Source organism: Prionailurus viverrinus, chromosome A2, assembly GCF_022837055.1.
Source record: "Prionailurus viverrinus isolate Anna chromosome A2, UM_Priviv_1.0, whole genome shotgun sequence".
NCBI classification, from domain to species: domain Eukaryota; kingdom Metazoa; phylum Chordata; class Mammalia; order Carnivora; family Felidae; genus Prionailurus; species Prionailurus viverrinus.
This window is the reverse complement of record NC_062562.1, coordinates 37,766,704-37,793,625: the sequence shown is the minus strand read 5'-3', so window position 1 is coordinate 37,793,625 and position 26,922 is coordinate 37,766,704. Positions and strand designations below refer to the sequence as shown.

The 26,922-nt window shown below is 41.3% G+C and overlaps 1 protein-coding gene across 12 annotated transcripts in view; it reads left to right on the top strand.

The window, feature by feature from the left end:
* The window catches only part of FOXP1 (forkhead box P1), a 597,515-nt gene that overhangs the window by 471,996 nt on the left and 98,597 nt on the right, over positions 1-26,922 (top strand). Inside the window, exon 1 of one of the 12 annotated variants that reach the window (XM_047851114.1) lies at positions 16,355-16,471. The exons of the other annotated variants lie outside the window; for them this stretch is intronic. The gene's annotated coding sequence lies outside the window, so the exon portion shown is untranslated. Of the gene's footprint in view, positions 1-16,354; positions 16,472-26,922 lie in introns of those variants that run through there. 12 annotated transcript variants of the gene reach the window in all.

Here is a 26,922-nt window from a genome sequence, read left to right as displayed (position 1 = left end):
CTTCGCTCCTTGTGTGATGTTCTAGTCTTAGGGAGATCATTTGCTTGGTAGTCAGTGGCTGTGAACATGCACATAAAGCTTTTGAGAGAATACAGCATACCAGGGAGGCTACTGTGATCATTATCAGCAGGAAAATGTCTAGAATGTACTTTGGAGCCCATGGCCTCCAAGACCTAAGCTAGTCAGAATCAAGTAAGTAAAATAAAGACCCTGTTGAAGGAGTCACTTTGTTAAGCCAGCTAGCTTGTTCAGTGATCTTATGTAGCCGAGTCTCAACTAACCCACAAGTGTTAACCCCAAGTGAAGCAAGTGGTGTTAGCCACAGCGCAAATATCTCCTTGCTCGTATGAAAGATAATCAATGGCTCTCCTATTATCAAGAACAACTTCGCCAGAGATTTTTGTTGGGTAGGTATTGTGTTAGCAGTAGGTTCAGGGATGGTTGTCAGAGATAAGGAGCATGTGTTAACAGAAAGACAAAAAAAAAAAAAAAAAAAAAACCAAGTAGCCAAGAGGCAAAAGGAAAAAGGCTTTCATACCGGAGGTAAAGATCTCGATCTATGACCATGAAAGAGCTGTCCACTTCAAGATGCCATCTGCTTCTGAGAAGGAACTTTCTGAGTCAGTAAGTTTAGATCTCCAGCTGGTGTGCCATTCTAGGAGTCTGGAAGAACGCTTTTAATTGGGAGGTGAGGACCCACGTTTCCACCCCCTGAAGTTTGACTGCTGTCTGGGTAGTAGGACGGACCTGATATCGTCCCTTGCAGGAAGACTCAAGTGCAGTCTTTGTTCTTCATGATTCCCAATCATGAAAGTGGGAGAAGATGAGAAATAGTAGTTTGGAGGATTGTAGCCAGATATTTGAAGAAACTAGAAGAATCCCGTATCTAGTCCAGGTTGGTAGGTATATATGGCAAAAGTTCAAAGACCAGGAACAAGGCTAGAATCTAATATCCACAAGGTTGTGTTGTGATTTTTCTACTGAAACATAATTTTTTTTTCTCTGCAGTCACCCTCATTTCTATCAAAGATTATCACAGTAAAACTAATTTGTTTAACAAATAAGTCTAGTCTGGGGGCGCCTGGGTGGCTCAGTTGGTTAAGCGTCTGACTTTGGGTCAGGTCATGATCTCACGGTTTGCGGGTTCCAGCCCTGCTTCGGGCTTTGTGCTGACAGCTCAGAGCCTAGAGTCTGCTTTGGATTTGTGTCTCCCTCTCTTTCTGCCCCTCCTCCACCCAACCTCTGTCTCTGTCTCTCTCCGTCTCTCAAACATAAGTAAATATTTTTTTTTAATTTAAAAAAGTCTAGTCTCATTAAACTTGGCCTGATTAAAGCAGAATAGCAAGAAAATAGTGATTGACCATGTAGCCTCTCTTAAAATCTGCTTTTCATAAGGAATTTTTCGTAAGGAATCTTAGACTGGATTTTATAAGCCTCTCAAAGATAAGAAGCCAAGCCAAGTGCTCAACATCAGAATTTTCTTGGAATACCTATAGATGTGGGCAAACTCCTGTCTTCCTGAGGTGTTCAAGCTGTCCTACAGTTCTTGGGCCTGCTCTGAAGTTATGCTCTTCCTTACAAACCTGTTTAAATTGCCAGGAGCCCTGTAAGTAAAGTACCAGGCCAGTCTTCCCAGGGACTTTATTAGCTATATAAAGTCAACCTTATTAGTTCCTTAAAACTGTCTCATCATATTTGATTCTATCAACATTCTCAAATCTGACATTCCAGTCAAAACCTTGGTAATATAAGCATTGTTTCTAGTTGTGTCCAAGGAGCACATGCTTTTATTGAACTTAGGGAGGTAACGCTATTGCCATGAAAATAAGAATACTCAGTAAGTTTCCAGATTATGGAGGGACCAAGTAGGGGGAAAAAGTAAATATTCAAATTCTGTTTACAAAGGTATACTTTACAAAATCACTATAAGTCACAGATGGCTTAAGAGAAAAGAGAAAAAGATTTCCCTAAACCTGGGGGCAACACCCTTCAGGAAGTAGCAATGTTTTAAAGAAAAAGTTGTGTGTGTGTGTGTGTGTGTGTGTGTGTGTGTGTGTGTCTGTATAGAGAGAGATAGATCAAATCATCCCTACCACTTTATTCAATCCTGTATTATTAATTCTTGTTCTGTTTGCATCCAGTTTTTCGTTAGTTCTGGAAATTCTTACCCAGTTTAGTCTTACTGTCTTCAAGTTATCAGAAACCTATATTCTAGAATACTTTTCACTGTCTTTTCTATGAATCTTTCTGAAGATGAAGCATTTTTGCAAAAGCATTAGAGTAAAATAATAACTGTCTGTAAATGACCAAAAGACTTAAAAATTCCCCTGGTTAAAGATCTGCTGAGAATTCATTATAATAGAAGTGACAAAGAAATTTGCTTAGTTCTGTGACACACAACATTTTAAGGTAACTGAAATTACAACTGATAACATTATATAGGACATATCAGATTTCTAGGAGCTTCACACAATTTCTAGAACACATTAATAACATGCATCCACATAAATACAAGCTAAGAATGTTTAACATCACCTCTTATTTGATAAATGCTTCCCATGCAGTTTGATATATTAAATCTAATTAGTTTAATGTCTCACTTTTTATATGTAAAGAGAACAAATCTTTTGAGATGTTCCAGGGACCTGCTTATAAAATACCAAAGTTAGCTTGAGGTCAGAAGACTTCGTTTAGAATTTGATACTGGGAATTCTGTCCAAACATCAAAAAGTTTGAACTTTTGACTAAATAGGATCACAGATCATTATAAAATAATACTTAATTATCTATTTAAAAAAAGTAACAGTAGAAAGGTTAAGATAAATACAGAAGGTCATATAATTGTGAGAAAAAGTGAGCTTTTTTAATATTGAGAAGAGTGGTTTCCCTAAACAATCAGAGACCTGATAAAGCCAATATAAAGTACAGTAAACTGTTTTGTAAGAAGCAAAATCTTTACTTTCCAGGTAGATAAATTAAAAGGTAGAGAAAACCCTTTTTCAATCTCTTATTGAAAGCACACCAAGAAAACTGTGCTTTTAGCAGATAAAAGAAAATTAAATTTTGGTTTTTCACAGGTACACTGTTGGTGTCGTAGTGTTTTTTTTTTGACCTTTATTACTTCTGATTTTAATTGCATATATTAACTAGAATTCTTTTTTAATAAATTTTATTTATTTATTTTGAGGGAGAGAGCTTGAGCAAGTGGGGGAGGGCAAAGAGAGAGAGAGAAGAGAGAAAGAGAGAGAGAGAAAGAGAGAGAGAGAGAGCGAGCGAGCCCCATGCAAGTTCCACGCTGGCAGCCAGAGCCTGACACAGGGCTACAACTTATGAACCACGGGACCATGACCTAAGCCAAAACCAAGAGTCAGACACTTAATTAACTGAGCCACCCAGGCACCCCTTCATTAGAATTCTTAACATGTCGCGTTCTTAATTCCCAGCAAAAACTAGCTCAGAGTTGCAGATTGACAAATGTATAAATATTTCATAATTTTGAGAACTATATTCTTCCTAATACTAAACTTTCTAGTGCGGCAGCAGGTGTGTTTACAAATAGACCCAGTTATCTTCAATTTCTTTGTAAAAGGAAGCAAAAGGATGTAAACTGATGTTCAGTGACTAATGGTTCACTGTTTTACCTTATTTGAAAACGATATAAGTAGTTAATGAATATCCATTATTTAACTCATCTCAGTTTAACTGTAAAGTTTCAGGTTACCAAGAAGATTCTGGAAACTGTTTTTAAGCGTACATACCATAAAGCATAATTATTGTTGAAAAGTTCCTTTTTAAGTTTAATCTTACTTACGTGTATATTTAATTCACTTGCTCTTAATGATTATATTAGATTAATCATGAAAATTTCATGAGACATTAAACAGCTAACCATCATCTTAAGTTCTCACTCTCGCTGACAAATTCTCTGAGATAACATGAGCTTACTTGAGTTCTAGTGAACCTAGGTAGAATACAAGTATTATATTTAATGCTTTCTGTTGTAATTAAACCCACCAACAAAGTTACACTGGCTTTGTGTGTGTGTGTCTGAAGATCATCCTAGATCACATGAACTTGAAAAACATTTAGGTTAGTTTGCGTATTTCTGAGAGTATGTTTGGTTTATATAAACACTTCTTTGTCTTTAAGCCAATTAAATAGAGCTCTTTACGTATTAATTTGGTGTTACGATCTGGAGATAGAAAAAATACCACACATTTATAACATACATACATAGACATACAAAAACATACAGACAGACACAGAGATCTTATAGCTTATATGTTAGCTTACTGGAGGCCTAAATCAGTCTCTGAATATCAGCTTCCAGTTTGGCCAAATTCTAACCATACAGTTACTTCAACAAAACAAAAAAGCCCTCAGATGCCTTGTGAGGTTTCAGCTGGGACAAACTGGATTCCAGGAAATACTGAAAAACCCCTGGGACACCAATGGTGTCCCAGAGAGGATGCAAAGATAGTACCTTCTGCAGATCCAGAGCCACTCCCGACGATAACCAAAAGAAAAAGAAAATTAGACAATTCCCCCGAGAGCTGGCAACAAATCAGTAGGACCCCCAACTGCAAATGGGGTGTAGCCCACATTTCTGTCCAGCCAAATATTGGGTGTCCCCCAAGCCAATGGCTGCCAAGTCAAGTTCTTAGGACACAAAACAAGACAAACAAGAAGGCAGTAGCTGTCCCTGGGAGAGAAAGGATCATAACCAGTGGGTCCTTAAAAGTAAATTCACAAGTCACAGTTCAGAGATCTAATTCTTGCATATGTTTTTTGCCTGCCACTCTGAATTTTGAAAGGAAGGGAAAATATGAGATTTTCCCTTCCTCTCTCAACCAGGCACCACAGAGATGTGGGATAGCGGACTGTGGTAAGAATTGTCCCCCTTTGTTGGCTCCTGCTAGTTTTCCCAGGATCCCGCGTGCAGGCTCTGGAGTGAGTAGGGTGTTTCGGTAGGTCTCATCCAAGTCATCAGAAACTGTAGAGTGGAAGTGATTTTCCCTTTACTTTTTTTTTTTAACTTTTTTAAAAGTTTATTTATTTATTTTGAGAGAGGGAGTGGGGAAGGGCGGGGAGAGAGGGGGAGAGAGAATTCGACAACCGGATTCTAACCCATGAACCACAAGATCATGACCTGAGCCAGAATCGGGAGTCAGATGCTTAACCAACTGAGCCCCCCAGAAGCCCTTCCCTTTACTTTTTATAGTGAGTATTTGACTAAGATGCCTTTTCTCTAGGACACCTTCATAAATGGATAAGTTTAAAATTCTCCACTGTGGCCGCTGTAATTCAGGATTATCTTTGGTAAGGTCAATTTGCTTGTTCAGCATTAACACAAAATTTTATTGACCCGAGGCCTCACACTGGCCCTAGTTCAGCTCAAGTCATACCCAGTCTGACCCCAGACCCAGTTCTGTTTACAAGACCCAGGTCTGTTTATAAGTTGGACCCAGTCCGGCCCCAGAACCAGTTCAGTTTCTAAGTCAGACCCAGTCTGGTTCTGACTGTGGCAAATTTCTGGACCTAGTCCAGAAAAAGAAATGTTCAAATATATTCTGAAAGGTCGTCGTGTAAAAAGTGCCGAGTGAGGATCCGAGACGAGCTTACCCACCTCCTCCAGAGGCAGCAAGGAGGCAGCAAGGCAGTAGAACGCAACAGGTGCCTATGTCTGGTTGCTCCTTGCTCCTGGGGGGTCATGGGTGGGGGTGGGGGATATATCTCTTTGGATCTCTCTTCTGAAAACAGAACTGTTGAAAGGTAAACTGAGGCCTATTAAAAATTGTAAGAGTTTGACCAAAAATCAATTCGAATTGCGTAGCATCCAATCTAACAGATAGAAAGGAGCTCTGAGGAGCTACACAAAATGACTTTCTAGGCAGAAGGGAACAGGAATAAGGAACTTGGAGGAGGCACAAAGCAAGTTGGGTTATTACCAAGTTTCTTTCCTTTGGGGATGGCAGGGGTCTATCAGGCAGATTCCGTAACTAGTGCTGATCAGGTGATTCCTGATGGACTGGCTGAAGAATGCATTTCTGAGAGAGCTGAAACTCTAGTTAAGTCTCAATATGAAGATACAGAGCTTAGCATAAGCAATTCCATTTTGGGTGTGTTGTCTTGTGTTGTTTAACAGATGCTGTTGAACAGGTACCTAGTTACTCTTTCCTTAGCACTATGCTGTGTACCACAAGTAGTGAAAGAAGAAAGAGTTCAGAATTTGTCTCTTGGAGCTTATGGTTTAGAGATAATACAGTGCATGAAACAGCAATGAAATGCAAAAGAAGGAAATAAGGAAAGAACAAAAGAATGAGAAAGAAAGAAAAAAGAAACCATCAACTCATTCATTTGTTTATTTGTTTATAAGTTAATAAAATATTTGTGAAGGGGCTCTTGTGCATAGGGCACTTTCTTTTGACATTTGATGTGCTAACCCAGCGTTCGATAGAATGCAGAAATTACTGGGGTAGGCCGTACATGCTTCAGGATGTCAGAAAAGTGGTACGACCCCAAATTGAGTTCCCATGGTGGTGACATTGGCTGAGTTAGTGGAGTAGCCTGTTCCACTCTCTTACGTGTGTATGTGTGTGTGTGTGTGCGTGTGTGTGTTTCTGTTGAGGAGGACAATGTGCCTGACAGAGGAGTGGGTTTTGTTGAGACTTGACTCCTTTCTTCTCTAACATTCAGTTTCACGGAAGTAGACAGGAGTTCAGTTGTCCTTCTTGCCCCCGTCTTAGCTGAGAAGGAACAAGTGAATAGAAATTAACAAGAGCTGCCTTGGCCCAGGCACAGCTAGGCTGCCTTCAGAAAAAGCGCACTCAGACTAGACCTCATGGTCCAGTGATTGGAGCCTTGCTGCAAAGAAGGAGTGATGACTGAAAGCCCAGTAGAAGTCTTGACTGGCTGGTTTTGTTAGAGTTCCGTTTCCTCTCCTCAGGGATTGGCATAAGTCCTTAATGCTTTCTACATTTGTCCCTGTATGGATGTGAATTCTCTTCATGCTTTTGTTGTACCTGACTGTGTAATTGCATAATAAGATATCCATATCTGACATGATATTATTTAAATATTTTCATGACCAAAATGTCTAATGCTTGAGTCCATTGTGCTAGTGGTTCCTGAGCCCTAGTTGTATGGCGGACTCACCCTCTAGAGAACTGTAGAGGGACATCACAGATCCACTCAGTCAAAACCTTCAGGTCAGAGACCTCAGAATCCAGGTTGAGAGCGTGCCAGGATAGGAATAAAGAACCTCAAACTGCAAACTTGAGGGATGTGTGTGTGTTTGACCCAGCTGAGTGAGGTCAAGGGTAAGAGAGATCATGTTAAATATTGGACATAATATAGATGCACAAGAGAGGCCATGCCCAAAACAGGATGGATGGGAGAGAAAGAGTTGAGTTCAATTTTTGAGATAGGAGGAACAGTAAAATCGTGGAAAAGAAGGGAAACACTGGTCTCAAAGGAAGGGAGATCCAGCATGAATTAGAAGTGCCCCAGCCCTTGTAAGTGCTTCACAGTTCCTTGGTGTGATGGCTCATGTTATCTCCCACGTGAATGTTGGCACATACTGTTCCCAGTAGCTGAAATGGCCTTCTCCACGCTGCCCACCTTACTACACGGAGCAGAGCATTATTCTTAAATATTCAGCCCACTCCTTGCCTTACTTTAAAAGTATCCTTACCCCTGATGCCTAGGAAGGGGCCCTTTTTCTCTGCTCCCTGCCCACGAGTCTCTCTTTTTTCCAGTTCAGCAAATGATGAAATGATGGCTGGTAACTATGTGTTGTGCTCTGGGAGCCTAGCAGACCTCCATTCTCTGCATTGGGGTGTGTAGATGTTGGAAACTTTGAAAAGAATCTTAAAATCAGATTATTGGGTCATAATAATTGTGTGCAAGCTGAGTAATCTCTGGAGCATGGAATGCAAAGGCTTTCCTTCCCAGAGGCAATAGCAGCAAAACATTATAAAATCATAGGGTGAGGGTTCCATGAATTCGGTCCCATGTTCTCAGTGCTTGAGGCAGACCCCTCCTTAGATTATTCCAGTGGGTCTTTAAGAACTCACTTAACAAACCACCAAACTCCATCACACTTCCGAGTGATGAACCGGCCGTGGGAGGTGGCAAACCCCATAACCTGGAGATTGAAGTGGGACTGCCACCTTGCCTTCTGTGGAAGCTTCTTGGTCTAGGACCTGGTTACTCTGGATTGAAAAAGCAGTACAACCAAATGCCTTCTTCCATGGTTAAGATTAATTGGACGCAAGAGTTCCCGCTTCGCTTGTGGAGTTAGAATCTATGCCATCTACATCACGGAAAAACAAGTCTAAGATGGTAAAGAAACCTCTTGTCTTCGAGTATTTCATTACAGCACAGGGAGGAATTTGAAGGACAAGTGGCATATACCTGTGGGATATACAACAATACTAGTGATACTGGGAACCAGTTAAGTGCTTACACTATGCCAGGCACTCACCCATTCTATGCCATTTGGTCTTTGTTACAACCCTCTGGTAAAAGAACTAGGATTCGTTTTGTGTGTGTGTGGTTTGTTCTGTTCTGTTTCGTTTTGTTATGGGTGAGGAAACCGAGGCAAATGGAAACCGGTAATTTACCAAAAGGACAGTCGGGAAATGGTGTGGCCGGGGTCAGAACCTACGGCAGACCCTCTCCAGAGCTACCATACAAAACCGTCTAGGTGCCTTTTGTAATCAGAAACAAAATAAGCCCCGTTACCAGGGTGTTTCATCTCGACATCTGAGACACCAGGAGAGCTCGCACATCATCCAGGCAAGGGGCCACTGCCTGATGCTGAGTGCTGTGTTCGAAGAAGATGAGGGAAAAAGTCCGTGTGTCTCACGTCAGCAGCAGAAGCTCTTCATTCATGGGGCGCCTGGGTGGCTCAGTCAGTTAGGCGTCCGACTTCAGCTCAGGTCATGATCTCACAGTCCGTGAGTTTGAGCCCCGCGTCGGGCTCTGTGCTGACAGCTCAGAGCCTGGAGCCTGCTTCAGATTCTGTGTGTGTATGTCTCTCTCTCTGCCCCTCCCCTGCTCGTGTTCTGTCTCTCTCTGTCTCAAAAATAAATAAAAACATTAAAAAAAAAAAAAAAGAAGCTCTTCATTCAGGGAGAAGTCACGTGGAGCGTGGCCTTACGCGTGTAAGAAGCCAAGGAGGCTATCAGAATTTTACCTTTATTATTTCGGGTTCTTTCATGCTGACCAGTGACCCTTGGTCCCACTTGTTTTCCAAGTGAGTAAAAGTGAAGCAGGCTCTTCGTTCTTACAGGCTCAGTTCAGCCCCCAGCTCCATCCCCAGCTCAGCAGATGGGGCAAAAGCCAGGCTTGGGAGCCATTCAGCTGAGAGATACTGGTTAAGTAATTTCAACACTCAGAGCTTCAGTCTCTTTATCTGTTAAGTGGGCACAGTAATACTTCCTTCCTAGGCTTTCACAGGGTTTATGACCTCCAGAGGATCAGAAGTAGGTCCTTTGAGTTGTTTGCCAAACATGTTTTCCCCTCTTTTTATTCCCTGATTTACCATAGATGTGGTAGTGTCCAAGAGTCCTGAAGTCTGAATTCCAATTTCTATTTTTACACTAGTTTTATATGTGACCTTAATTGTAAGCTATAAAATACCTAGAGCTCAGTCCTCGGCTAGTACAAAATGCGTACCGGTATATAAGAAGCAGTCAACAATGATAGTTGTTACTGTTATTGTTACTGTTCAAGAAGCCATGGAGAATCTCTCCTACAGTTCTCTCTTTGTGTAGGTGAAGTGTGTAGGCTCAGACAGGTGAAACGACATGCCCACAGTCGCACTGTTAATTAATTATAAAGTCATTCATAGAATCCTATGTCAGATCCCAATGCTCCTGCATCATCTCAGAGTTAAACAGACTGCTTGAGGGCATTTAGGACTAGCAAACTCCTGCGTACTTCCTTATGGGCTTGTTGGGTGAGTCCCAATAGTTGGAACCTGTTGGAAACTTCATGAGCCTTCAACGAATGCAGAGTGGAGACAGACACTTACGTACCTTGATGCATGCTTCAGATTCTGCTCCTGCGTGTTTACACATACCCTCTCTTTCCAGCCTCGCTCTGCCACCCCCTGTCCCCAAGAAGTAGCCTCATAACTTTTCCCCAGAGCAGAAGACAAACCTTTGGGTTTTTATCAGGTCTCTCTGAAAGGTAGGGGTGTGTGTGTGTGTGTGTGTGTGTGTGTGTGTGTGTGTGTGTGTGTTTAAACTCCGTGACTGTTAGGGCACGAAAATCCATAGAGAGCCATAGGGCCCCAGAAAATGTTTTCCGTGTTGCAGTTTCTCTGCCACCCAGTGTGGAAGGCAATTATCTTTGGAGGGGGATTCCACAGCCCTGCACGGGCTTCCCCGGCGTAAGATTTATTGTCGGCTGGATTGGGTGTTCTTTATAAGAGCATTTACTCGGCATCTAAAGCGCTGTCAAGAGTGCTACTTCCTGAATGCTTTTGACGTTGCAACTGCTAAGCTTCATTTTCCCGTCTTGGAGATATATTTTTGAAATGGTATGCAGGGATTTGTAAGGCCTCGTGCTTCCCATTGACATTGACAGGAGCTGCACCGTTAAACCCCTGCACACTGCTGCGGAAATTTACCCCCTCATGCCCAGAGCCCTCCTGCAGGCGAGTCTGGCCCGCACGTGCAGCGGGTTCCCGGAGCGGGGAGAGGGCATGGGAGTGAGTCCCGTTGTTTTGTGGAAGTCATGCCAGCTAATCAATCTCAAAGTTAACTGTTTTCTTACTTAAACAAAGGATAGGCAAAAGCTCTTCTGTGGCTTTTTTTTTTCTTCCCCTCCTTTATGTGGATCTTATGAATGCCAGAGGAAAACTTGAGCTGCGAGTCAGCTAAATATACTGTATCATGAAACCTGAGGGACCACTGAATTGGGAACAGTGGCCCTTTACTGCTAAGAAGGTGTTTTATTGAAAATGCGCCGACATGCTCTCCCCGGAGAGTGAGCGAAAGGGAAGGCAAGATGCCCGACAGTAACACAGGTTGTTCTCCTAGGCGAGCTAAAATATAGAGTTTGGCACTCCTGGGCTGTGCTCGGGCAGGCAATAGAATAGACGAATGTGCATTTTTACATTAAAAGCGTCATATTTCACCAGCGGCGCCCCTCCCCCCGTTTTTTAAGCGTCTTAATTTATATATTCCAGTTAGCAGTTCATTACCTGTCCCTTTCTCTCTCCAGCTTTTAAAAGTTGTCTCTTGAATAAATTGAGGCAGTCAAAATTTCCTAATCCTGGCAGGCTTACCAGCAGAGGGCAGGCGTAAGGAAGGTTTTGATACGAGGGTGTGTCAGCCTGGGGTCACAGGAGGGTGGCGACGCAATGGGAGGGAGACCTGTGAGCTCTGCGCAGAGGACAAGATGCAGCACGCCCCCTCTGCCTCGTTCCAGGTCTCCAGCAAAGCTGACTTTACTAAATAAAGGTGGCCAGTTGCCTTTTTCAGATATTCAGCGACTTCTACATAATTGAACGTTAAGAGGAATATTCAGGTGTCATCTCATCCTCCCCAAGCCGTCTCTTCTTTCCCCTCCAGTGACCCAGTTCTTGTTAGGCTGAAAACCGGGGGTTTGCACGGGGATGTACCGTAAATGCCGTTCCTCTTTGGAGAGGAAACAAGGACTCACACTTGATGGTGGTAGTGATGCTTTTTTTCCTGAGACCTGACGGACAAAGCTCTTGGGGAAATGCTCTCCTGCCCCCAAACATGTACTTTTTGAGAACTTTGCACACTTCTGTGTAATCTGTTCTCACCTCATGGCAGAAGCGGCCCCCTGATATCTCTTACGTTATGTTAAAACAAGGGATTATAGTTTTATCGTTAAATGAGAGAGAATAATTTGTTACAGCCAGTCAGATGCAGGGTTTAGGGCAGGATGTTGCCATTTTTCTTTTCATTTTCTTCCACACATCATTTTGCTTACTGGTGATGTTTTATACATGTCTTTACATTTAAAGTGAGGAGGGATTTTTTTGAGGAGGCCGGGGTGGGGGGGGGAGATAATTGTTTTCCATAGCTTATTTACCCATTCTGTTTGTAAGTCACCTGAAAGTTGACATGTCATTGTGTATCTATAAATTAACCAGGAACACTGGCATCATAAAATGTTGCATTAAATGAAGAGGCTCATGGCAATTTGGAAGGTGTCCTAAAGACAAATTTAAGCTCCTATGGAACAGAAAGAACTCACAGTCTTTCCCCCTTGGCCAACCAGGCACAGACGAAAAACAACATTATTAACTTCATTGTCAACATAGACACAAGATCAGCATAAACAATATCAATATGGAGCTAACTGCCTTAACCGCCTGTAGATGGATGATGTGTTAATTTATATTTTTAAATAAAAGCACTCAAATCAAGAAGGAACCGTGGCTCCTTGGAGACAAATGCCCGAATCTCAACAATTGGGCATTGGTGTTGCAATTTAGTACCTGTAATTGGCAGTTGGTTGGCGGTCTTTGGAGACCTCATAAGTACTCAAGGAAGGCCCCCACCCCATCCCCCCCCCCCCCCCCCCCCCCAGAGACTCACTTCCCTGGGAGGGTCATCAGGCCTGTTACCACGGTGAGGGACCACATTTTGTATTCCTGCTGACTCACCGTCTTCCCTCTAGCAACAGGGTCAGTTGGTCGAATTTCTTTAAGTTACTTCATTTCAGAATATATGGTTTGGGTGCTCCCCTAAATTAATTGGAAAAGGTAGAGCAAGCGTTAATGCAAGTGTTGTTTGGACGAAGATGGGCAATTGAATTACAGTCTTGGCCTCTCACACAGTTGCTTTTTCAACCCATCAAATTGTTCATCAGTTTTTATTTCACTCACTTTGGCAGATGAACTTTCCGGCAACAGAAATTGCAGTAGTTACCTATGAGAACATGGTACCATAACTGACTTCATCTGAGCATGTCTCCCACTCTCAGTGTTGCTGGAAATGTGTGAGCAGAGTCCATTCACATATCCGTTCTCTGGTTATTTGCAAGCAGTTTCTGGCAAAGCAGGAGCTCAGGAGGAGCTGAGGGCCACGTGGGCCAGGCACCATGGCGGGTGTCTCCTTCCCTGCCACGCCATTCATCAGTGAGTAGGAATAATGTCCTGACAACACGTTCCTTCTGACTCTTCACTTAATACATCTTCTCTCCATCCTCAGCTCTGAATGGGCAGTAAAACCTTTCACTTTCTTCTGCGTTCAAGGCTAAGGCTCGGCACCACCAAGTATAATACATGATTTTAGTCCCAGGTGTGTTATTTGGTGGTTAGAGTTTGGTGTGGGATCATAGTAATCTATTCTTAAGTACACAGCCAGCTGCACAATGGACTCATTTAGCAACTGACAGGTTTCTTAATATGTGGTGTTTGAACAAGGGCTGTATCTGTTGTGGGTGTTAGGATGTGGGCATCAAAAATATTTTTAAGTACAGTATTTAGCATTTCCTTCACTCTTCCTTAAACATTAGCCTTTTCTTCCCCCAGATATTCATTTTATGTGATCATGGCCTCTCTTTTTCTCAAACTATTCAGTCTCTGCTTCACCTTGTGACCTGTGGTGCTAAGTATGTTTGATTCTTGGAGGAGGAAAACAAAACAAAACAAAACAGTGTTGCCTTTCTAAACCTCAGTTTCCTCCTCTGTAAAATGGGGATTGTGTTTCTGTTCAAGTTAGAACAACTAAATGAGACCCCTTTGCTAAGTAACCCTTTCTAAAGCTCCCACATTCCAGATGCTGCTTTTTGGAGGGGTGGCAGGAGTTTTCTGTCGAGGCCTTTCCAAAATGACCTGACACTCACATTGGTGAATAAGTGACATTAACTGAGTCTTCTAAGTTTTAACCACAAGTTTTAACATTATATATTGTGCTCCAGCAGTGAAAGGTTTCAGTTCTCACTAAAATCCCAGAAACGGTACAGGTTGACAGGACCACATGGAGGGGGATCCTGAAGAGTCTGGAATTAATCACAGTAACCTGGGCATATACAGCTTATCCGCGTTTATCACCGATGCTATGTTTCCTTGCCTAGTAGTGGTGTGTGAGTCACCATGTCATGTTTGGAGAGAGGGCCGGAAGGGCTCCAGGTGGCCTCTGAGTTAGCTTGCTAAGTTACTTGCCTCTCCACAGTGTCACCACCCCCCTGCCATCCAAACCTTCAGTCCTTTAAAACCAAACTCCCCAAGGAGGCATCCCAGACCTTTCCTGCTCCCGCTGATCTCCCCCGTCTCTGTGGTCCCATGGTGCTTAAAGCCACTGCTGTGCAATTTAGTGCTTGTGTAAGACCTCATTGCATCACTCTCTAATTATTTTGTGTAAGGCTGTCTCCACAGGCTGGGTCATAAGCGTCTGTAATGTTTGTTGTTTGCTTGTTTGTTTGTTTGTTGTTTTGATGCTCCTGGAGACTTGGCTCATAAACACTGACCTGCAAAGGAGTTAACCCAACTTGTAAAAGCATGCATGAGTTTTATGGATGCCTCGTGAGGAACTTGTTTTTGAAAAAAAATGAATTGCCTATTCAAAGTGCACTCCATTTTGTTCACAGACATCAAATCTCAAATTAATTTTCATACCTTGGGAAAAAAAATCACGTGTATTTTGAAATGACCATTTCCACTTTTCTCACTGTGCATTGGTTGGAGAGAACTTCCTATATTTTTATTTCCTGTCTTTGGGGCCCCCGGCAGCCCCTCCCGGAAGAGTGTCTTGTCTCTTTAAGAGTCAGAACTCTACTGATTCATGGTACCTTCTGGCAGATTTAAGGCCCCTCTCCCCAAAAAAGAACGCCCTTGCTCCTTCATTGAATATTCATGAGAGGGTGGGGTCACATTTTTGTGACCTGAAAAATGCCATTAATAAATTTGTTGCCTGACACAAAAACACTTCAGGGTGGAGAGCGACCTGCCATGCACCCGTTTAACATCTGATCATAAGCTGACAGTCAAATGAAGCTTTTGTCTCTTTCGCAGCCAGATTAATGGGGGAATTGTCTGCTCCCCCGCTGACCTTATTGAAATTCAGGCATTTGCTTGATTGGAAATATTATCAATATGCTTCCTGATTTGTTCTAGCCTGCATTAAACGCCTCAGACAGAAAAATAATTTCAAGTGAAACTCCTGGAACTGCTGGGTTAGGATCTGTGGTCTTTTTGGTGTTTTTTTTTTTTAATTGAGGGAAAACAGGTAATCATTGATGTCACTACTCCTTTTCCTCGAATATTTTGAGAAAAATAATCAAGCTGTGACGAGTTTTGTTGTTCGTGCTTTAAGCATAGGCCAAGAAGTTTTTCTCTAAATTTAAAGATGGTGAATAGCTGCCGAAAATGATTGAATTAAACCTGGCACTTAGATCCTGCCCGCCGAGCCAACAAAGTTTCGCATATTGGTGACTTTTTTTTTTTTTTTTGAACACTATACTCAGCTTTAAATAGCATTAAAGAGCAGTGACTATTTCTGATAGAGGTCATCTCCAAGTGCTTATTGAGAGTAGCTTTTGTTGTTGCTGTTGTTGTATAAATAAGAAAGGAATTTAAAGAATTATTTCTTAGCGAACTTGGGGCAGATGCCTTCTTGAGCAGCTGTCGTTCTACAAGGGGAAGTAGCTGGGTTCAGCGACGAGGCACGTTTGGTTGTTATTTATTTCAAGCCCCGTGTCGGGTTAGTTTTCCTGTGCGCGCACAAGCACTCTTTGGCGAGCCCGACTCTCGGAAAGAAAGGAGGTGGGGAGCGGTGTGGGGGGTGGGGTGGGGAGGCCGAGGCTTGCCTCCACCATCCCCGTGAAGCGAAAGTTCTCTGCAAAGGCCGGTTTTCGAGGAAAGCGCTTCTCTGCTCTTCCCTGGAGCCCCTCATCCCCTTCCGATTCTAAACAGTTGCTCGGAGCAGTCGGGTGTGCGCCGGGCGCGCCGGTTCTCCCCTCCTCTGCCTCTCGGGTTTCTCCGAAAGGTTAGGACAACTCTTTGTCAGTTTCCAAGACGAAACAAACGCGCAACCCAACCCCAAAGCCCCAAACCCGCAGCCCCGGCCGGCGGGAGAGATGCGCGCCGTGCCCGGCTCCCCAGACGTCAGCCAGAGGCAGGTCAAAGGGTTAACAGCAATTAAGAGGAGTTGCTCTAGAGACAAAAGCAGGATTTCGCCAGAGCGTGATTTCACCTGCCGCGCGGAGGGGGCCGGGGCGCGCGGGCGCGGGGAGCGGGCCGCGGAGCCCATTGTGTGGGGCGCGGCGCGGCGCGGCGCGGGGTGTTTAGAGGCGGGTTGTGATTGGTGGAGCAGGGCGGGGCGGGTGGGCGCGGCGCGGCGCGTCTTGTCAGCCCGCGAGCCGGAGCGCCCCTGCGCGCGTGCAGTCCGCCTGCACGCCGAGGCCGCCGGACCCCACGCCCGGCCCGCGCGGGCGCCCCGAGCCGGCTCCGCGCGCCTGGCGGCTACATGGAGAGTGTCAGGTTGGTCCCTATGATTGATCTTTGCCGTTCTGCTCTCCTTCCCCGGGCTCCGCGGTGCCAGCTTCCTGGGGCCTCACCGGGGAAGGCTGGAGCGCCAGAGGGTTTCCAAGTTGAGTCTTTTTAAAAAATAATAACAACAATCGCTGTTTACCAACTTGGGTGGGAGTTGCGCTCTGGAAGTGGAGGAGAGGGAGGGAGGGAAGAGGTGGGATGAAGGGAGCTGCAGGCCTGTGAGTCCTGGAGACAGAGGTTTTCCCCCCTTTCTCTCTCGCTCTTTTTTTTTTTTTTTTTTTTTTAAATGTTCATGGGTGGGGTGTAGTTGAGAGTTGGAGGAAGTCCTGCCTGTGTGTTGCTCTCGCGCTCTCGCTCTCTTTTTCGTTCGCGATTCATTTTCTGCTGGTCTGGCCTTCACGCAGCCACTTTGGTAAAGCCCTCGCCATCACTCCATTCGGGGACGTATCTGGGGTGTGATTTATGTCACTTTCAGAGCGTGTGAAATATACAAGGAGCCTTCCATCGCAGTGTAACCCGTGTGGATGTTTCTTTGCTTCTGATAGTTTGTTTCTATATCTGTCTAGGCTATTTTCAGCTTAGCTGTTTAAATTCAAGGAGTTCACACACAGCGGAGGGGGGGGGAGGGGGTGAAATAAAGCCCCACACCAAAACAGGCGGGCAAACCAAGGGACACTCCGGCAGGTTGGGGAGTCTCCAGCGTCTGTTGATCTACTTAGCCGGTTAATTAAGTAGGGAGCAGGGTTTGGGTGAGGGCGTGCAGCCGACTGAGGAATTGCCACGGGGTACTCCAGTCTTCCCCTGCTCTGAGTGTAACTAACTCAACTGTCAAAACTGCCTGAAAGAGGGTCAGTGGAAAGGAGACTTCTTTCCCCCCGCCCCCCCCCCCAACCCAGAGTCGTGATGGGAAGGAGAGGACCTTTAGGAAGTGGGTGGTAAAGTTTTAGAGCAAAGTACATATAGACTCTTCCTCTTTGGGATTAACTCCTTCAAGGCCTACCAGTTACAAGGAAAATATAATAATTTTATATTCTTGTCCACACAGACCAAATGTTCTAATCAAGCCAATTTAAAAATGCAAATCATCTAATTTCCATAGATTCCAACATTCTGAAAGTGACACATTTGGGGGAAAAATTAAGCCTGATAACAGGAAATGTGAATCATACTATCAATGACTAATCTTGCTTAAGAAAAAAAAAATAACTTACATTTATTTTATCATTAGGAACGCAGTGTTAAAGAAGCTAATTTTTTTTTTTTTAGTTTAATTGAAGTTTTTTTATTTTAGAGGTGGCCCGGTATTGCTTTTTTTGTTCGTTTGTTTGTAATGGATTTTCTAAGGGGAATGTATATATGCAATGAGAGGTGGTTATGTGGTAAAGTGTTCAAGCTAGCATGTCATTGTCAAAGACCTCAAACATGATCACATTGAGATTCTAGTTTAGGATTTGATGTGTTGGTGTTATTGTTGTTGAAAAGAATACAAAGCTTTCTTGAGTGTTAAGACTCATCACTAAGTAAACCAAGTGAAGACAGAAGCACATTCTGAATCCCCTTCGCATCAATTGAAAAAAAAAAATGTCTACTTGTATTTTATGTGATTCTTTGTAGCTGCCTGACACATTTCAGTGAAAAGTGTGTAAAAATGAAACCAAAATACAGACTGCCTACCCAGAGACAGTGGCTGACTTACTCTAGGATGTGATAGAGTTGAACTGAAAACGGATTGGGCTGACACTTGATAATCAAAGTTGATTTATTGTTCATTAGTACTGCATTAGCCCTTTCAGGCAAGACAGTTATTTGTGTAGTGGCCTGTCAAGAGCGAGACTGCAAAGCACCTGTCATTTCTAAGGCATGAGATAAGCAACTAAATATTAAGATGATGCAAATAAAAATACATTGGCGCAGATAAAGGGCCATATGATCATAATTTTTTTCTTTTAAAAAACGGGTCAGTATCAATCCAAAAGAAGAGATCTCCTAGAGGTGGAATTTTTTTTTTTTAACCAAAAGGACGACTTCTAGAATGAAAGCAAGAGGATTTGTATTCTCTTGTTTACTCTAAGAACTTTCTGTCCTACTCATAAGTGCAGCTCATCTGATAAAAGCTGGTCAGTTAAAGAAGTAAGCCTAACATGTCACTTATTTAATTTGAGTAATTCAAGAAATGTAGGCTTGCCTTTTGTGTTGTTTTTAAATAAATACATTTCATTAAGTGAAACTTTTCTAATCATGGGCTGATTATATGAACGTGTGATGACATCATAGGTAAGCTATGATAATGTCAGATAATAATGTCAAGTGCATTTTCTGCAACATGTTTCATTCCCGATTTTTTTTTCCTTCCCTCCCTGGAAGGGAATGATCTCATGACATATAATAGAAAACAACCTAAGTGTCAAAAGAAAACAAAATTAGTGAACTTTTGTCTGCAGCCATAGAAACGCGGATTAACTCATATTTTTCCAGAGGATGGAATGGAAACATTCTGCATGAGGGTATATAGTGTATTGTCTTCTCAGAATTTTCATTTGACAGGGATTTTAGAGTCTGTGATCTTAATTAAATCTCAACTAGCTGAAATAATGCATCTAAAGGCATGCAGTGTTGCGTAACCTCGCTCAGTTGGTAAACCATAAATCATCAGAAAGCTTATGATAGGAATGGTTGGTTTGAATTTTTTTTTGTTGTTGTTTGCAGTTAAATGTACCTTAAAAACAAAACGCTCACCATTGCTGCCTTGTATTTACACGCTGTCAGGAGCTGTCACTTGAAAGATAAACTCTTTCATGACACTGACCAGTTCTGCAACTTTTCAGCCAGCCTCCACACAATTACCAGATACAATGAAATTAAAATCCAGATTAATTAAAAGCAATGAAATTCCAGATTTATCTTGGTTAATTGTGGCAGGAGTGTGTTTGAGTTACTATGTTTCTGAGATAATCAGGAGACGATATTGTGACGAGCTTCTCAGCTTGAACTAAAATTTGAGTAAAATTGGAATTGGCGAAAAAGGAGGTTGGAGGGATTTATTTTATTATGTGGTTTAGCTGTAGATGAACATCAGTAAAGAGAAACTTAACACTAGGCTCTGAGTAACTGGCCAAATATCATAGCCAGTTAGAATCCACTTCTGGTAGTTCTTTGATTTATAAGCAGGGGATAAGGCAGCACAGTTGACCAGAGAAGGTTGGAATAAATAAATACGTAAATTGCATCTGTGTGTGTTCCATGTTAACATATGAATTCGGTGGCAAGGAATAATCATTAAGTAGCTCTTAAATAGTCCAGGTTTTACAGATTCTGCTAGAGCTTGTACATACTGCATTATTTACCTTTAGAGCCTTTTAATCAGCTGTTTTGAACTCCTGCAATTTTTGGTTCGTCTGTATTTCTAGTAGAAGAAGCTGTCTGCATATGAGGATTAGAGAAAGCTATCTTGTGATATATTGAATTTATACACCTTTGTACATAACGTTTCATATAAAGCTGGAATTATGTTGCTGATGAGCTGTGAATCTTTGGGGGCAAAGAAGGAGTGCAGCTTCATGTGTACCTCCCAGGCTAGATTTGGAGGTGGTCCTAGCTCCCTAAGCTAAATGTGTTTTTGTTTGGTGAAAGGTTTCTTTTCTTGCAAGCAGCGTGATATTTCTGGACATTCGTTTTAGTCATTCCGTAGTGTGCAAATACTTCCCCCCCCCCCCCATACATGGCATTCTACATTTAGCTTTATTTTCTTCCATTTAAAAAAAAAATTCAGGTACCTCTTAGTTTAAGATCCTCTGCACATGGTGGGGACTTGAATTGTCTGGAGAGAGCTAAACTGGGCCTCCACTTTAGGATTGTAGGAATAATCTTCTCTGAGTCCCTCTTCCAACCTGGCAGTTTGTTTGAAGAGAAATTAATTTGGAATGAGAAAAATGAATATTGAACACATGTACTATACCTCACTTTCAAATCTGGTTAAAAGCACCTCATCAGTGACTGTGCGGGCTAAATGTTGGGGTGCACTTTTTAAGGATACCTTGGTATCATGTTTTAATTTTTACGCTTTATCTTGCCCTTAAATCTAAAACATCATTGTTCAAATAACTGAGAACAAGGTAAATCAACAACATCAAAAAGGTCGGCTGCTGTGATTTCTCAAGGGCTTGTTATTTTGTACTTCCCAATTCTATTTGATGTCTTGACAAAACAAGATGACACAGGGGAGAATACATTAAATTTTGATTTTTTTCATCTAACCTGTTACAGCTGTGGCAGCTTAATTCCTTTTACTTTTTCCCGAAGATGGTTTTTTGCACAATTACTCTAATTGTCATACCACTTCATGAGGTGGGTCCTCACGGGTTTCCCATTTGCCTTGATTTTACTAGGCATTTTTGAACATATTTTGACCTTTAACACGTGGGGAGCTTTTGGTTGGGCTTTGTCTTCATTAGAAATAAATCAGTGAATGGTGAGATTGTCAAAGAAGCAACTGATGTTTTCTCATTAGAATCTAATTTGCACCCCTTAGCTTAACTGTGATGTATAAGGTGCAGGTGTCGGAAGCAGGCGTGAGAAAGTGCACAATTGGAGAAACTTAAGTTGTAACTCTGAAAAAGGGTGATTGCACAGCCAGTAAGGCCTTAAAACTTTGGAATGATGTAATTTTGGCCTACCTGCCTGTTTAAATCCCGTGATAGTCCTCCCCCCTCCATCTCATAATGCAGGGGGTGGGGCATACGGATTTGCAAATTTAATTCTTGGTCTTAGAAAATTGTTTTATGGACAAAAGATAAACATTTTACTTTTCTTCCTTGCACAGTATCCGTCAGTCCATAACTGTTTGTACAAACTGTATTCTTTTATTCTAATCATGTATGTATCTCAAATAGCACTGGTACAGTTACTGTCTGTTCTCACTATTTTTGAATAATGCTTCAATGTAAGAGAAGTTATTAAGCCCAGGCCCCTACCATTTCTCTTCAGGAGCTAAAGAACTGTGGATGGACTCTTTCCTGGGATTCCTGCTTGGGATGGTGCGCCCCCCCCCCCTCCTGTCTGCAGCCCTTAAAGATGATTTTTGTTGTTGTTAATATAAAATGTCATAGCAGGTTTGATTCCCGTACACTACTACATCGCTCCTACAGGAGAAAGGTTGAGGAAGGAAAGAAGAGGCATTTTCTCTTGATTTAAATAATAGTAATAATAGTTGCTAAGTTGACAAGATCAGTGCTTATTGGATGATTATTTTCATATGTAGCTTCCATTGTTTCCTGTATTTAACAGTCGCTAATGGGAGAAGCGATTTAATTTATGTAAACTTTACATTTTTATGCAAATGAATCTGATATTTATTAGAGCCAAAACAATTACGCTGGCACTTAGTGGAGTAACCTTGTATCCATGGGAAATGTTACAGGAGAGTAGTTGAGTTTCCACTAATGCCTCTGCTGTAAACAAATATGAATTTCTGCCACTTTTTAAGATTTAAAGACAAAAGAGACCTGAGAAGCTTTGCCAGAGATTGCTTATTAGGGATGATAACCTGAAATAACTCCTGATTGGCAGACAAGTCTTGGCCATACAATTCTTCCTGAAAGAAAGATAGCCTCTCTTGATAGAATGTAATAAACAAAATGATAAAAAATGAAATGCTAATTGCATTTTAAAGAGGTCTTTTTTTTTTCTAAAATTTTAATAGGTGGTTGTATTGTTACTGAGAGAACAGTTATGCTAATGACTGACTACTTAGATGATTTTGCATTAATATAATAACCATTACCTGCCTTAATGCTTTGTACAGTATTGTGGCAAAATAGCTAAGTCTAAAAGAGTTCTACAAAAAAGCAGAATTCCATAATGAAACAGAATTATACTTTCCACATGAATAGCAGGCCTTTTTTTTATTTTTTGAAGACTGAAATATTATGTCAGAAATGTATTTTCTTTTCTCCATGATACAGCTACCTTGCATGGTATCTGTGTGTATGGTTTTGTTTTTTTTTTTTTTTCCTCTTCCTTTCTTTCTTTCTAAATACCATGGGGAATAGATAGAAGCTTCCTAACTTTTCTGTTTGCCAATATATCAGTTGTATCCTTTGGCTTATTAATTATGAAAAGTGATCTTTCTCAGAGGGGTAACAGTGCAGTGTTTATTTTCTTTTACACAGGCTGGCATCTATGTGGTCATATGAAATTTGGCATAGTTTTGGGGTTTTTTGGTTTTATTTTTTTAATGGAGCTACTTTCTTTGTTTGGTTTGGTGTTGGTGTTCTGGCGCCTTCTAATTTAATTTCTTTTGCTGTTGTTAATTAATGAACCAGGTAGCACTGCCTAACCTGGTCAGTTCTCATCTCTACACAGCCTGAAGTCTGGAAGGGATTCAAGTTTCCTGGGACATACATGTGGTGAATAGCAGAGATTAAAATTAGTTTCTAAATTATTAATCCAGATTAATGGAAATAAAACAGTACTTAAATTTTTTTTGTCTTCTCATTTTCATTATTTGTACACATAGCAATTATGAGAAGATGCTGATTACAAAATTGATGTGTATTTACCCCGGACAGTATTTACTTGTCGTTAACGTGAGGGTAAAGAGAAAGAAAAAAAAAATGATAGCATGTTATTTCCAGTATTTATATCGTGTCATCTCTCCTCCCACCCAATTCCTCCAATTGTCTCCTAGATTAGAAACGAGTATTGTTTCTATGGGCGTTTTTATTTGTTTGTTTGCTTTTTAGATATTTTTCCCCTCCCCATCACCTGCCTTTCCCCAGTGGGAGTAAAAGAAACTAACAAGGCATATTATTTTCATAGTCCTCTGGCCCGTTCAGATGATGGAAAGTCAATGTGAAGTAAAAGAAAACTGTATCAGGCAGAACTGACACAGCCGTGTCCGGGCTTTCACCAGCCCTTGCTGATGCTAGGACGTCTTCCCAGTGACTGGTATTAAGGTAGTAGCAGGTCCATACTAGCAGCGTTCCGAGGGCCAGGCACAGCTGAATTTCTGCCATTCCCGCAGGTTCATGTGCACCTGGGATCGGCCACACCCAAATGGTATCAGTCAACAGTGTATCTATCGTGCTGTGTGTGTGTGTGTGTGTGTGTGTGTGTGTGTGTGTGTTTTTAATTCACGATTTCCTCTTGAAACTCAACGAAAGAGTGTTAACTGTGTGTGTGTGTTTTTTTTTAAATTCAGTTTTGTATGCTAGCATTCTTTAAATGTCTGCCAGAAGTTTAATTTGAATTTCTGATCCCTGAAGGCAGCTAGACAGAATCATTCTAGTTCTTCATAAATTGCCTTCTATGATTCATTGTTAACTCATAAAACATACTCATTTCTATATTCTCAAACAGTTAAGGTAGTTACAGCATCAGGGATATAATTTTTTTTTGCACTATTTTTAAATTGTCATTTGAGAAAGAAATCAAGAATTAGTTTAAACTCCCAGTTAAGGCATGAGCCCCGTAGCGCAAAAAAACATCAGAATTTATTGTTTTTATCTCAAGGAGAGTATGGTAAATGGCATAGAATCTGGGGGAAAAAAAAAGTTTGGTTTTGACTGAATACTCTGATAGAGGGGCCCATAAATAGTAGAACACTGTAGTTAAAAACTCACATGACTGTTTTAAATACTATTGATTTAAACCACTGGCTAGATTTTATGAATCAAAGTGTAATTTCTAAGCTTTGGCCATATTTCTCAATGCTAAAGCACTCTCTCTTGTGTGCCTTTAGCTGCTTTCCAGACATTCAACACAGGATTAAATGATAGTAGTTACAGTGATCAATAGGTTAAGACCGGTACAATCACTCTTGCCGCTAATGACCTCAGTAGTAATGGGCAATAAAGTGTGGGCTATAATAGCCTCTTGCTGGTACTGCACGCCCTTTGATTCCTAGTATTAGTAGGGACTAGCTACATGAAAAAGTTGGACGTTGGGAGTTAAGAGATGGGATACATTGGCTATATTTCTTAACTATTTAAAACCTTAAGCTATGCTCCGATTTCACCCCCCCCCCCTCTTTTCTACGTCATAGTGATTTCTGGTCCATTTGGATATGTTTGTTAAAGCCTTCCATAACCTATTTTCGAGACACGTTGGAGCAGAAACTGGGGAAATCTCAGTTTTATCACGTTTATAATAAATTAAGCTCAAACCCACCTTTGAAAGGCTCACAAGCAAACTGGTGTGAAAATGTGGTTTCAGATAGTAAAAGCCAAGTTAAGGCTATCAGGATATAATAGCCCACTTCTGGTTGTTCAGAGACCCGATCACCAGGCAGAAGGATTTCTCAGGCTTCTTGCCTCTTTCTCTCCTTTGGCTGTGCCTGCTGCTTTAGCATTTTATTACTCATCAGCACCTCCATCAAAATGTCCAAAGGGAAAAAGAAGAGGAGACTCAAGTTCATTTTACTGTTCAGTAACATGACTGCAAACATTGAATAAATAACCCTGGGAAAAGCACGTTTAACTATTGGCTGTATGTAAGGGTTTATGTCAGTCCTGTGTCTGTATATGTCAGTCCTTTTTATTTTTTTTTAACTTTTAAAATCAATTTTATTGAACTATAATTTACATACAGTAAAATGCACTCAGTACAGTTGGAAGAATTTGGCAGTTGAGTACATTTGTGTGCCTACCACCCCAGTCAAGATAGATGGCATTTCCATCAGCCCCAAAACTTCTCTTGTGCCCCTTTCAAACATAGGCTTTCCATAGTTCGTTTAAAAATTGTGACCAAGAGATAGGTTATTCCTATGATGACTCCTGTTATAACACTGTTAATTTCATGTCCATCACCAGTTTCGATCTTACACCACCCTATTCCTGTCTGTTTTCCTGTTCATCACCATCAGAAATTTGGCCCAAGAATATTTATATTGTACGTCATCCAAGAAACGCAGAGGAAAAAAGAAACCTTAAACATGGTTCTTTTGTTTGCTTAATCAAACCTGCCTGTGTGATGATGCAACTCTCAAGGAAAAGTAAACTTCTATTGTGATATGTTGGCTTTAGCAGCTCACAAGATAGTGATTGGCACTCAATACATTTTGAAAAATTCAAAAAGTTTCTTGCGTGTGAAGACAAAGTAGACTAATTGGAATTAATTTGTAGATGGTTAGATGTTTTAATAATGCCTTCTTGTGTTTGCCCTAGATTGAAGGCAAGTTCACTGTTCTAATCATTGGTGATATTTCGTGCTGCAGAGTAGCTTTTTAAAAGGATAATTTATCCATTCATATACATCTGTCCCTTTTTGCATATAAAAATATTCAGACATACCCATCTGTTTTAAATTACAGTGTATCTACATCTACACTTAAAAGGCCACCGCAATACGAAGAATTTGTTGATGACCTTCCAGAGTTAGGTGAATGAAATTTTTCAAAGGTTCTAGCTCATGTTTTCCAAACAAGGCAAAACTTGCACATAAACATCCCCTCGCACAAAACATGCCCACAACAACAGTGGAGGATGTTCACTGTACGTGAATCTGACCTTCAGGAACCATTTTTAGTTCATCAAAATTAGTGATGCTGAGAAATCGGGACATCAGTGCATAATGACTGTGAAATTAGGAATGAGAGCTCGCTATGCAAATGACAGGACAAATCATGTGAAAAAGTCAAGATAAACTGCGTATTAAGACATTATGTTACATAAAATTAATACTGCATTTCTCCCTTTTGCTTACTGCTCCCCTGAAAGATTTTTTTAATTCTTTTATCTTCTGATCAGCTATTGTCTGCCAGATTTTTTTTTTTAAGTGGCACACAGGCAAAGTGCAAAACATGTTATTACCTTTTATTGTAATACATGAGATGACAGGAGATCCTTTTTAACAAAGTATATCCTTTACTGCTTCTAGCTTCTTGCTGTCACATGTTTGATTAGAAACCAAAGAAAAGTAAGATGCTTAAATATTACTGTTAGAAGACATACAGGTTTTGTCTTTTCTTTCATTGTTTTTTTTTTCCCTTTCCTTTTTATTTGGGGGGGGGCGATTTTTCATGAAATAGTCTTCTTGTATTACGGGGACTGACAAAATGGTTCTCATGTAGTCTGCAAATTAAACACAAGTACAGTGATTATTTTGAATAGCTAAATTACATTCTAGAAAGCTTGCAGAATTCATAGCATTGTCATTAGGTATCCGCTTGAATACAATTTGTGTAACCTTGGCCAAGACAGCCTGTCATTTTAATGTCAGTGTTTTATCTGAACAAGACATCATCCTTTCAGATACAGTGTGCAGGTTCCTTGCAAAGATGCCCGTGCAGAAACGTGTTAACAGTTGCAAATATGAAATGCTATCAAGTTCATCACTGTAGCTGTTTGTCACAGAAATGTCATGGAAAGCAGCTTTTAATGGTATCACACGGAATATGAAAGAATGGAGACATCTGTATGCCGGGTGAATAAGGAAGGGTAAAA